This window comes from Aptenodytes forsteri, unplaced genomic scaffold (genome assembly GCF_000699145.1).
Source record: "Aptenodytes forsteri isolate BGI_AS27 unplaced genomic scaffold, ASM69914v1 Scaffold97, whole genome shotgun sequence".
In the NCBI taxonomy this organism is placed as follows: domain Eukaryota; kingdom Metazoa; phylum Chordata; class Aves; order Sphenisciformes; family Spheniscidae; genus Aptenodytes; species Aptenodytes forsteri.
The window spans coordinates 3,610,465-3,624,201 of record NW_008795036.1 but is presented as its reverse complement, the minus strand read 5'-3'; the positions used below and the strand labels follow the sequence as shown (position 1 = coordinate 3,624,201).

The window sequence follows — 13,737 nt, the reverse complement described above, 5'->3', positions numbered from 1 at the left end:
TCAGCTTCTCACGCCCTGCCAGCGAGAAGCTGGGAGGGGGCACAGCCAGGACAGCTGACCCAAACTGGCCAAAGGGATATTCCATACCATGTGATGTCATGCTCAGTATATAAACTGGGGAAAGCTGGCCGGGGGGTGACTGCTGCTCGGGGACTGGCTGGGCATCAGTCAGCGGGTGGTGAGCAACTGCATCGTGCATCACTTGTTCTGTATATTCTTTTATCATCATCATCATCGTTATTATTATTATTATTATTTCCCCTTCCTTTTCTGTCCTATTAAACTGTCTTTATCTCAACCTGTGAATTTTACTCTTTTTTTTTCCCCAATTCTCTCCCCCATCCCACTGGTGGGGGGGAGTGAGGGAACGGCTGTGTGGTGTTTAGCTGCCTGCCAGGTTAAACCACAACAAGTGGCTAATGAATACAGGAAGGTGGTCTCAGTTCTGTTGTTTGCTGTTTCTTCCCAATAAACCTCAGTGTGGAAGGATATTACCTATACAGCAGTTCTTCCTTCTAGCAACTGCTATATGTACCAGTACAGGTATCATGTAGCTTTTAGACAGATCTGCCAAAATCTGTTTAGACTCCAGTTCATCACCATGGTTAGGAGTTTAGGTTCCTGAATAAACTCAGTATTCAGATCAGTAATTACTGTGGTAGGTCTGGTCCTTTGTTGTTAATGGTTGGTAATACGTTTTTTTAGAAGCTGGTGGCTATGCTTTTTATTACATGCATTATGACCAGCCATGCAACTGGGATTTTCAGGGCACTTTGTGATTCAGAGTTTAGTGAGAGAGAGCGAGTACAAGCTGCAATTAATAAGTTGTGAAGAGACTGATTGTTGCAGCTGAAGTGGTGAACTGATGTAGTTACCCAAAAAAGATTTGGAAGCGGTGACCTAACTGTCACCCCATGGAGAACGAGGCTGGTCTTAAATTTGTGAAATATCCCTGTTTTACAACAGTGACTATAAGAAAGAATTCTGTTAAAAGTTAATGGAGGAGTTCCAATGGAACCCTATTAGATTCTTCCTCCATTAAATGACTGATACAGACTTTTAATGGATGTTTTAACTAGGCATTGTTATCAAAAGGACTATTGCACAAATTAAAATCAGGCCCATAATCAGTGAAGAGAAGCTGGATTTACTCCTCTGCCTTTGGCGTGGGGGAGTCTGTGTGTATTTGTGTGTGCAACTGAAGGGATGGAGAAAATGGTGAAGGAGAGGAAGATGGTAGAAATATTAATTAGAAAAGAGAAATGGAACATTTACATTTTCAGAAACATACTAAAGCTGGCCAGTGAAAATACTGTGTAGGTAAAGTAGGTGAGATAGCACACTTAGATTTTTATCTATGGTACAAATTTGGAACAAGAAAAGGGGAAGAGTCTCCTCTCAGGAGCTGTGATAGTTCTCCATTTAGTGATGCAATTTTGGATAACATTTTTATGCCGGCATAAGGCCAGATCCTGTGAGATACTGACTGTCCTGAACTGCCATTAAATTGAGTGGGAGTTGAGGGGTGGGCTTGCTTCTTGTAGGGCTTGGACATCATAAACTCATCTAGTGGGATTCTGATCTGGGCAGGTGGCAGTACCTGTTCATTCTGAATATAAGGCCACATTTTTGCACAGCTGCAGAAGTGATTTGTGGTAGAGTCAATATAAAAGATACTTGATTTGGAGCTGTCTCCTGTCTCCTGCTATGATGACAGTATGAAGTGTTTACATGAAGAGTAGAGGATTTGACATTCTGTTTCAGATGAAGATGTTGGCTTGGTGTTACGATATTTTAAAGTTTTCTTTTAAAAAGCATGAGGGAAAGAGTTTGCTGTCGCTGAAGTTAAAGCCTGTGAAATTCTGGTTTCTGACATTCTTTTGCATTCCCATGCAGAGTGCATGCCTTCCTGTAGTGCCCCTGCAATGACCTCTTCTCTAACCTGGATAGATTACCCATGAGGGGTCATTTGGTTTCCATCCTTGTGTAGCCATGGCCATCTCATTTAAAGGGACCCTGCCACATAGTTCTTTAAGTCCCCTCTGTGGTACAGTGACAGTTATATATTCTGTTAGCAGATGTCATCTTAGTTATTTCCCTGATCCTTCCAGTGAGTGAAAACTGTGTTAAAAAACCCAAAACAACCCAAAAGGAAAACAGCAAGGTAAATCATTGCTGTCACTCCGTGTCCCATGTGCAAACAAACTCTGTGCCTATGTGGGGCAGTTGCTGTGTATTTGGATGCGGGGGATGTAGAAAAGTAAGGTATTTTGCTGTTCAGCCAGAACCAGCTAAATTCTCATCGCCGTGTTTTGCTTCAGAACAGTCATGGTTTTACTTGCTTTCTATGAATGATTTTTCCTTTCCTCGCTGTTATAAGGCCCTGGGTGTAAGCCTCCCATTTTACTTGCCCAAGTACTTCCTATTGAGATGCTTTAGTACATCTCCAAGTGTTCTTTCTGGCCTGCTTAAATCTGGGACATTATCACGACACATTGTTTGATCTTCCTGTCTGATATGTTCCAGTGTATTGCCAGTTTCTAGCAAATCGGCTGGTGCATGCTGCTGACAAAAGGAAGGTTCAAACCTGGTGATGGCCCCCTTGAAGACTTTGGCACCTAGCCAACTTGAATGTCACAGGCTTCTAGCAAAGACTGTCAGTTATACACAAATGGCTTGAAACTCCCTTTATTTTGTGACGTAGATTATTGACCACTAGAATAAGAACATCTGAGCCTTCTCCTCTTGGCTGTAGTAAAAACTTCAGACTTGGCATAAACTGCAGTTTTTTTGGAGAAGGGGAAGGCTAGATCTTTCTTCTCTAAGGCACTGAACTGGTTTAATTGAAAGAACAATTTGATTTGCTGCTGTAGCTCCTGCTACAGTAAAATAGCTTGGAATGCTAGCAAATTTTTACTTCTCTCACCCAAACCAAGGATTTAATACTGGCAGGTGAACTTCTGAAGGCTGCTATCAAGTATACAGAGACAATAACTGTCTTGGAGGTGGAACTTTGTCAATATTTTTTGCCTTGGGCCAAAAACCATTCACAATAATGGAGTGCGAAAGCCCTGCTCAGAAATGTTGCAGCTAGAGAAAGGGGAATTTATTCCAAGTTTTAGAGTGCAGTATTTTGGTAGGATGTGTCATTTCTTAATCATCCTTATGTTGAAGCATCAACCATCAAGACATTTGGGGGACACCTAAAGGCATGCTGCTTCTTCAGTAAGAGCTGCCCTTATACTTGAGGTCATGCAAAGCTGGCTACATTACTGTCCTTAATACTATGTTATCATGCATGTTTGAGCCAAAATGTCTCTTCCTGTGCCCTGTAACCTGGGCAGAGGATTTATTTTTTTATTATTTTTAAATATCCATAGTGGGACAGGGGAGAGAAAATTCCAAATTACAATACTGAGAAATTAAATAGATGTTTACAAAGCTACTTTGACTGTTTCTTTCTGAAATGATTATGAAATTATAATCATAAAATGATTTGGAGAATAGATAATAGAAGCCTCTTGGGATTGCTCACATAACATGAGTATTTTATAATGCCATAAATAGCAAGCCAACTAAGCTCTTACAAACTAACTTTATTAATGCACATTGATTTATAATTATAATTATTAAGCCCAGGAATACAGACAAATGCTTGTTTTTTGGAAGCAGGTAAGCAATTAAAAAAGTAGCTCTTAGCTGCAATGGGCAAAAGCAGGCAAGAGGGAGGGAACTCTCTGCTCCGGAGCATGCTAGCCCCGAGGTTGACTTTCCCCTGGTTAATGCTGTGATAGACTGCATCAAATACTGCCTCTTCCTCTTTACTTCTCTTTGAAAATGAAGATTAACAATATGAGACAATATCTCTTTTGAAAAAAATATTAGATGCCTGGATCTCAATTCCCCCTTTTATGGGCACTGGTGGGATTTTTTGCACTGTGCAAGTGCAAGAAGACCTTGGTTTGGTAAGACACACAGGAAAAGCTCTCCTTTATTGATGTAAGCTCTGGCAGTAAACTAAACTCCAACACTCCCAGCCTTCAGCAGTGTCTTTAATGCCAGTATATGAATGCAGAAGTAAACAAAAAGGGACCGTGCTCATTTCAGCTGTTTTCAATAATCAGCAAAGAAATACCAGTAGACGGTATTTTCTAAATTAAAAAACTGTATGTGTGTGTGTATATATATACTAAAAAACACCTTTAGAAACCGATCTTTCTTTTCCTTAAGTCTTTTAAGGCAGAATTAAAACAGTTTGAGACTAGGTGACTATATTCTCCTAAAGGCAAGAAAAGCCTAACACAAACATTATATGCATGCTGTATTATTTTTACTGAGTTCCAGTACTGAAATTCTTTCAAAAGCAAGCTTATTCTTTGGGAGCATCATTGGAACAAGATACTTGATTTATTGTGTATTATTTTTCAACCAGTTTAGGGAAGTCTAGCTTTTTGTAACAGTCTCTGATAGTTTTGAGTGTGCAGTCCACATTTTTGTGTGGCTTCTAATGTAGTTAGTGAGGCTTGGGTCCTCTTTTGCGACTGCGAACCCATCTGTGTGTGTTCCTCTGATGTGTATACGAGTTCTGTGACAAGTGTGTATGCATGTCAGAAAGACAGTAACTTCATTTCTCAAAGTTTAAGCATACACCTTTCTTTAAATATATGGGTATTCCCAGGGCATTTTAAAATTGTGCCTTGATTTTAAGTAATTCATTGGCTTGAAATCTGCACCCTTAAATCTCAGATTTGTATTTTTAGATTAATTGCAGGAAAGGAAGATCCTGACCATGAGTGGCAGTCAGCTTTCTGATACACAGAGAAGTTCACTCTAGAATGAATAAAACAGGCATTATGAAGTAAGGAGCTTGGATGGGAAATGTTAATCCAACCAGATTCTGGTGTCTGGTTTAAGGCTGTATGAAACATCTGGAGGTCTTTTGGCTGTAAATGTAGTCCCATCCAAAGAGTCAAGAAGTGCATTTGATTAGATGTCCAAGGTTTTTTACTTTAAAGGTAGCTGAGCGTGTGCCGTGAATCTCACTACCTAGGTATAGCTTTCATAATATATACAGTATTGTTTGTTATTCCTTAAGTCATAGAACATCCACTAATGCAATGTTGTGTTTTTCTTCAGATAGATAGAACCAAGTAATAAAATTTAGATTTTCTTTTCCATTACAGCTGCAAATTAGTGCCATGTATATGTATAGTATTTTCTGTAAGCAGGCGTGGGATTAAAATAGTTTTTTCAGCTAACTTGCTTGTTTACCATTTCCCAGCTAAGTATTAATATTCTTATCATTACTGCTGAAAAATGAGTATCCTCTGTAGTTTCATGACCTCTTGTATTTTAGTATTCTAACGTACTTACGGGGTTCCCTGTTTAAATAAATTCATGTTTGGATCAGAAAACAGAAACCCTCACAGATTTGCATTTTGCCATCCACGCACTTGATAATTTTTATGAAAAGACCAAACAGCAAAAGGCAAAGCCTTGAGGTCTCCCCTCACATTTTAGTGAAGATTTAACAGCGGGATGACATAGTGAATAAGGGCCTGCTTCTGTGATTTGCTCAGTACCTCCTATGATTTACCCTTGGTGCCAAAAAGGGCAGGCAGTATTTTGCAGAGGATATGCATCCCACGGTACGAGCAGGTCCTAAGAGTTTTACAAAACACACTATGAAGCAGCAACAGAAGTTGTAATCTAAACAAAACCACACTTTTCAAAATAAAAGGAACAAATGTGTTTTATATTGTGGCCTTTGTTTTTTTCTGTTGTTTGTTTGTTTGTTTTTAATTATGATAGCTGATGTACATGCTACTTAACCGTATTGAACAATACCAAGTAAGTCGCTCAGCCATCGCTGAAGAGCCGGGGACCCAGCCGAGGCGGCGCTGCATGTACTCCAGAGCATGCTCCCGTTAGTGAAAAATGTTCCACTGCAGGCACTGGATGAGAACTTGCTGCGTCCCTGCAGCAGGAGGGAAAACACTGTCCGATAGTGCCTGTCGTGCTCCTTTCCTTTACCTGTAACCTCGCACGTTCTTTTCCCTACATTGTTGGTGCCTGTATTCGGCACCGAGGAGTACATAGATGCCGAGATTGACCTACTAAAATGAAACAGTATTTGAGCTTTTCAAGCACAAACTAACAACTGATGCAGACGCTTTTTCTGTTCATTTCCTTTAATGCTCTCCACAACCCACTCAAACTAAAATAATAGTACAAAAATCTAACATTTCCTTTGGAACAAGGACGTGATTTTCCTCTTTCTCCTCTCTCCTTTCACACAGATGATTTTAAACATCTAGGGCTAGACAGCTCTGATGAAAGCTGTTTCTCAAACATTTGTGTGGCACTGATTTTACACTACTGGATCTCTTACCCTCTAACCTTGTATCTTTTTTTCAGCCTGGTTAGGGGAACAGTTGCTGGATTAAAAAGATGCATTTAGTGGGCCAAATTCTTTCCTCTCTTATACCCATGTTATGTCAGGAGAGTCCATGAGTTTGTACCTGTGTTAGTGAACGTAGAATTGGATTTTGCCTTTATCTGTTTTACTTTATGCATTTATTTTTGTCAAAGCATGTTGTGTTTACTCACAGGTGTTGGTTATCGTAGCAATAATTATTATTATTCATTGGTTTTGGTAGCAATAGGAACATTTGTTTGTACACGGACAGCTTGTTCCTGTTGTTTATCCTGCTCTTTTCCAGATACTAAGTCACATGAGAAAACAAATCACAGCATGTTTCTGTGGTACTACTTTTTGGTTAGCTATTGATGTACTTTCCACAGGTCTTCTATATGATCAAAAATGTGACTAAACTGAAATATGAGAGGTCATACATCCACAGGGGATAATGATTTCTGGCCACAATGCTAACAATAGTAATACTTAGCTGGGACACAGTAAATAAGCATGTAAGTTAGGAGTACTCTATGTCTGTTTAGATGTCTGTTCAGGATTGGGATCTGTCTCCTTATTAAGACATGGCTGCACTATAAAAACGTTCAAGAATTCATGTTCTCCCTGGTATTTGATTATACTGTCCATAAACCCCTGAGAAACAGCACCTGCCGTAAAGTTGATGAAAAATAAAGATGGAATTAAAGAAAACCCTGAGCTCTTTCAGCAATTCATGCCTGGCTCCAACATTTTGCATGTTATTTCTCTACAGAGAGGCTCACATATTCATCTAACCAAGAAAAGATACTTCCTTGGATAAGTGCATACATGTGCTGTGAGTTTCTTATGTTCAGGCAAAGATGACTCTGGTTTGATTCAGAACCTTTCACCTGCCTAAGCTCTGACTGCATAATCAATGGGAAGTGAGACCTTCTTAGACTGAATTAACTTCCAGGTTTATCTTTGCTGTTATCGATGAATATTTTGTCATTAATATATAACAGTGTTTAAAATGAAATAAAATGCATGAAATTATAGCCAAGACATTTTTGGTAAGCATTATAGCGTTTTAATGTTAATCTGAAGCAATTAAAGGCCAGATTTCAAACAGATGAAAGCACTCTACGTCTCCAGTGTTAGGAGACAAGTTAGTTGAAAATGATTTCTGAAAAAACCACAAGCTATTGATTGTGTTATTTGTGAGCATGGTTATTATGAGCATCTTAAATGCTATTCCATTTTCCTGTCTTTAAAGCAAACACACAAACAAAAACACAGGCAATATGCAGGAACTTACTGCTGCTTTCACTTAACAATGGTGTTTCATTGCAGCCTTTTTGTGGTTAGAGTAACTGAGTTGGGGGTCATGGCTCATAAAATAAAAGCTATGAAAGGGCATGTCTTTTGAAAAAGAAAACAAAAAGTTGTAAATAGAAGACAGTACTGAAAATTAAAATGATAAATTGAAAAATAATGTGATTGAACTTTTTCTGAAAATGCAGTTAAATTTGCTGCTATTATTTAGGCTGCAGCACTATGAACAGTGACTTTATTTGGGGGAAGAAATGCTAGGAATTTTATTCCTCCCCATTCCCATTTGTTTCCTGGCATCTTCTGTTGATGTTTTTCTCTATTTTTTCCATTATTATTTGCTAAATATATTATGACATTTTATTTACCTTGGTCGAGAGCTTTGAGACCTCTGTGTGGCTTTGCCATTCTAGCAATTTCACAAATAAATCACTGATCATTGTGCAGAAATACCACAGTTTACATGAAGACAGCATTATTTTTATGGTAGAAGAAGCAGGTTTATACCGGATAGTTGGATCACTACATCTGTAGGTATGCGTACAGAATACACCCGCTCGTATCTTTCTTTTTAATTAGCACTTAGTAGTTTTTATTAAAGCAATGTGTTACAGAGGGATTTTGGAAGTACAGTGGTGGAATCTACGTTCTTCGATAAGACATTGCATTTTATGGACATACGTTATTTCTGCGTGTGTAAAATAAGGATACGTTGTTAGTCTTTTGTTAATTTCCAGATAATTAAACATTATTATCTATTTACCAATGAATAGATGTGATCTGTTTACAATATCAAAGATGTATATAAAGCACCCAGCTATAGCTGAAGCTCTAATTAAAATACATCATTGTTTGTCATGGTTTTAAGGCGAAAATTAAAAAGCGTTGCCAAATTAATCTTCAATCAAGAGTTCATTAATTAGCTAACCTTCTGTAAATGGGCTGCAGTTTGATGACAGCTCACTAAAGGACCATTTAAATGAATTCCTGATTGTATCAATCAGACAGGGGAAAAGAATTAGATTTGCAGCTCTTTTGCAGTAGTTCCTGCAAACATTTTCCAGCATTTAATGCACACAGTGGATTTTAAACTATTTTAAAGTGATGAATCCTTTTTATTATTGTCCCAAACTCTGTTACTTCTTGCTGTATATCAAGAGGAAATGTGTAACTAGCTAACCTTCTGTAAATGGGCTGCAGTTTGATGACAGCTCACTAAAGGACCATTTAAATGAATTCCTGATTGTATCAATCAGACAGGGGAAAAGAATTAGATTTGCAGCTCTTTTGCAGTAGTTCCTGCAAACATTTTCCAGCATTTAATGCACACAGTGGATGTTAAACTATTTTAAAGTGATGAATCCTTTTTATTATTGTCCCAAACTCTGTTACTTCTTGCTGTATATCAAGAGGAAATGTGTAACTCATGATCCTGAAGAGAATATTGCAGAGGAATATGCTTTATAACATAGTAATAAGCAGTTGCTTGAAATAACATCATAACTTTCCATGAGAAAAACATTTTGAACAAATTATTGATTATATAATAGTCTTTAGTAAAATTTACTTTGCTTGTGTCATGATTTTTAAAATATGAGGGCTTAAGTGGTCAGGTAGTATAGTTGCTTTTGTGCTGGCAACATAAAATTTCTGGACCTCTAGACTATCTGGAAATGTCTGCCATGAAAGTGACGAATTAAAGATGTTAGTGCTAGATTAGGGTGTATTTCTGTGTTACTTCAGTGCACGTGATATCTATCTAGACCCATCACAAGGCTTAAAAAAGAAATTTAGAATGGGTTGTAGAAGTTAATACATGATTTGGCGACTCCTTTTGTGATAAATAGGTGGGATTGGGATTTTTTTTTTGCATGTATTTAGCCTGTATGTATGTCTTTTGTGGTTCTGTGTGAACATGTGTTTTATGAAAAGTACGGTCAAAATAACAGTCTCTATTTACTCTTGCCAAGAGTTCTCCTTCTAAACTTTGTATAAACACACATTTAGTTAACATTTGGGTTGGTTATCTTCATAGTGAAGTAAAATGGTCTGATTTTTTTTTTAGGGGTGGGTCCAGTTATTTAGTCAGTAGGTTCATATACTCAAAACTCTTTGAAAAGAAGGCGTTAATTAAGGCCAAGAAAGACTGCACGTCAAAACACTAAGTGGCATGTTGCATATTATGACACCTCAGATGTCTACAAATTCAACAGCCATGGTGATCTTTTTCCCCCCCATATAAATATTGTCATTTGTTTTTTATTATACATACTGATATTATTAACCAGTTATCTGTAATTGATATATTATTCTAAGTTATTGTAAAGTATCTCCCATCTTGCTGTGCAAATGATAGAAGTATGTTAAAGTACAACTTAAGTTGAATTTCTATTTTTCTGACCAGTATAGCATTGTACATTTTTGTTATCATCTGCCATGAGACAATAACCTTGTCCAGCACTGCTACATCTGTTAAGTCTATCCTGCCAATTAAACCACAGAGCTGGTGTGGGTTTTTTTCTTAGTCAAGGTGTTTATATCAACATTTCATACAGATACAGTAATCCAGCGTGAAGGAAAATCACGTTTTTTTCCTCTGTGCTGATTTGCATATGCATGTCAAGTCTAGCTATGCCATTTTTTATAGTATTGAGGAAAACAAAATGACCTTTATTCAAGTTCTTAATAGTGGAAGGTTCTTACGTTCTGAATTTTCAGGTGGTGGGGGGAAGAGTCTGGAAGAGCGAGCGTTTGCTGATTACGCCACTGATGCTCGCAACAGTCTGATACAGTCTAATACACTAAAACTCTCCATGCCTTCCTGTTATAATTGCATCTCTGCTCAAGGCTACTATAGTTAGGCTACATTAAATCTCATTGTCAGTCAGGCTGCATAAGGCTCAGGAAGCTCACGGGCTGGAGCTGGACAATGTGATCTTCCTCAAGAGCAACTTCTCTCACTGCTACTTGCTTGTCTTTTCACAGACTGCTACATTACTGTGCACATAATGGACACCCCTTACATAAATTATGTAACTTGATTTCTCCCCCTGTCTGACAGACACAATTTGCTTAAAAATAAATATGGGCCTGGTAATCTAGGTTGCCCATTCTCCTTTTAGCTAACTGCCCATGTTATTTATCGTATTGAACAAAAAGAAAAAGCGAAGTGTCACTAATTCAGTTATCAATCAACATACAGCACACATGTAGGAGATGGGTCATGTACACTTAACATGTATGATAAAATATAGGAGCTTTCAGCAGGGCTTCTATCAAAATAATTATCTAAGCAATTATCTGTGCTATTCAGCTAACTTGCATGCGATGGTGTTTCTATGCTTTTGTGTTCGTCAACCTTACTGCTTGGAGTTCTCTTAGGAACTATTAGACTGACAGTTTTCAAATTGTGCAGAAAAGACAAAGAGAAAAGGGCTTTTTATAGAAAATTGTGCCTTTATTACAGGTAGTTAATAAGTATTAATATTGTAAAAAAATCAATGGGTTAAATGCAGTTGTATGATTTTAACTGGTGCACAGATTTCGATCCTGTGTGGCTTGCCTGCATTTTCAGGAGGTCGTCTCTCAGAGTCTCAACACTGCAGTTCTTTTCCTCCCAACTGCAACACTATGTCTGAAAAAAACGACAGGACAAGCAAACCCTGATGTGCCACGCTTGTGTGAATTTTGCAAACAGTATTCCTGATCCTGTAGATTGATAGAAGCAGGAAACATAAACAAACTGTCCCTGAAGCGTGCACTTCAGGATCATTTTGTCATTCAACTCTATAGTAATAACAATAATAATTTTTAATGTTGTGGCTTGTTGGCTTCTGTATGTATATCAAATTAGATATGTTTTAATTCTTGGCTCTTAAAGAGATACTTACGTATGCTGATGAACGGCCACTACCTAGGCTTCAGGCAACAGTATCCGTCGAATTTTGTGTGTAGACAGAAGAGTGCATACTAATGATTGTATACTTTAAAAAGACAAAAACTATTTTATTTTGTGTGAGGATTTGTGTTGTTCTCGGTCTTCTTATATGAAGCCCCTAAGAATATGGGCTTTGTCTAGCGATAACCTCTGTACTATGCAAAGGAAAACCTTGCAAGGAATAATACGGTCTTTTATTAAAAAGTTTGCTGCTTTGTCATGGCAGTTTTCTTTTAGTGCATCATGGGTGGGGAGAGAAGGACAGTTCATAGGTGGGAAACTCCACTAATACATTTATATTTAGTGGTTGCAGCCTCCTTCCCAGATACTGGCAAAGCCTTGAGAAAAGTAAACCATGTGCTTTTGTACTGTCGCATTTGATTTGGACTATATTCTCACTGTTGTTTGAAGCTAACATGAAACGCAGTGTCTGCATGACCCATTTTAGCAGCCCATTATCATAATTTCACTGTCGTATGGCCACTGAGTTAATGTACTTACAAATGACAGAGAAAGTGTGTTACATGACCTTAGGGTTTTCAAAAATTAAATGACGTAGGAGGTCGTATTTCAAAGAATTGTTAAAGAGTAGGGTTTTGGGGGGGTTGGCTTTTGGCATTTTTTTTACTCGCCTTAAAGTGTCATAGCTTGTAACAACAAGAAGGTATATTTATTCCTTGATAGACAAAAATACTAAACGTTTAAGCTTTTTCAAGGTCTGGATTTTAGCCATTAACTTAATATTTTTGGGTAATGTGAAAGTCGGAATGCAATCTATTTCAATTATTTTAATTATTTTTTTCATTGTCATTTGTCCATGTTCCTGGTATAATTAAGTTAAATTGTCTTTTGTATTTATGTATTCTGCTGGGTATGGATTTTTGTTTGTTTGTTTGTTTCTTAGTTTGTTTTGGTGGTTTTTAAAGGAATTATTTTGAATGAAAGCAGCAAAGCAAGTATGTTTCCTGGATTTGCTACAATGGGGCTATCTTCTGGTTGATCATGTGATGCGATAGTGCTGGGAATAATTTTGGTTTGAAAAATAATCTTTTTAAAAAATGGCTTTCTTAATTTGAGTTTAAGCCAGATCTGAATGTGTTTCTTAATTTAAGCAAGTGACATTGGCATTTTATCAGTGCACAGTGTCCCCATACTTCCCAAATTTTATGGTGTCATGAACTTACATTGCTAAAACCCACTGTAGTGAGTGATTGATGTTTCTTTCATCACAGAAGGGGTTACATTGAGGGTAAACCACAGTGGCTATGATATATATCCAGTAAATGAGGAAACGGCAGGAGAAACCACAAACATGTAGTCCAAGTGGCATATCCTCACCTTTTCCTCATAAAGTTAGGTATTGAAACCAACTGGCTTATCTTTCTCTTCCCCTTGTGAAGTTGGAAATCCTGTAGGCAGCACTCTGCTTGAAAGGCCTCTCCATGGTTCTCCTGCTTGAACTAGAGTTTGTACAAACAAACAAGTATTTTTCTTTTTCCATAGAAATAGGCAGAAGTCTGGCTTATTGTAAAAAAACCAACCAACCGAACAAACAAAAAACCCAACCTTTGTTGTGATTAATATATTCTCTGAAAGTGAAACTACTTGACAAGCAGAAAGAATCCCATCATTTTATTTAAGGACTTATTTGGCAATGCTAGAAACGTAAAGTGGGAAAAGGATCTACCTAAGCTCGATCTCCTGTACCGCCCACGAGCCAAGTGATCTGTGACTCTTGAGTCGGGTTTGCTTGTGTGGGCTTGCATAGGTAACCCGTGGTGGGTTGCAGTGTTGTTGTGTGGTTTGGTAGATGAGTTGTGCGAGCGTTATTTTGACTTGGAAACGTTATCCAGGCAGAAGCCACCTTTACGTAAGTGGAAATTTTGTCTGAACAAGGACTGGAAGATGAATCAATATTATTTGTTCAACCAGTGTTAGAAGCCCTCCAGCCTCTGACCCTACTGACATAAATGGTTTTATTTAAAATTGCTAATTTTTGAGAATGCTCCCGAATGTTACCTTAACAGGCTAATGCACCTTGAATTGGTTTGAAGATGAAATGTGATTGCCATGT

At 37.8% G+C, this 13,737-nt stretch overlaps 1 protein-coding gene across 1 annotated transcript in view; it reads left to right on the top strand.

Annotated features, from left to right (window-relative positions):
• Positions 1 to 13,737, top strand: part of TSHZ1 (teashirt zinc finger homeobox 1) — a 29,175-nt gene that overhangs the window by 939 nt on the left and 14,499 nt on the right. The window lies entirely within an intron of this gene.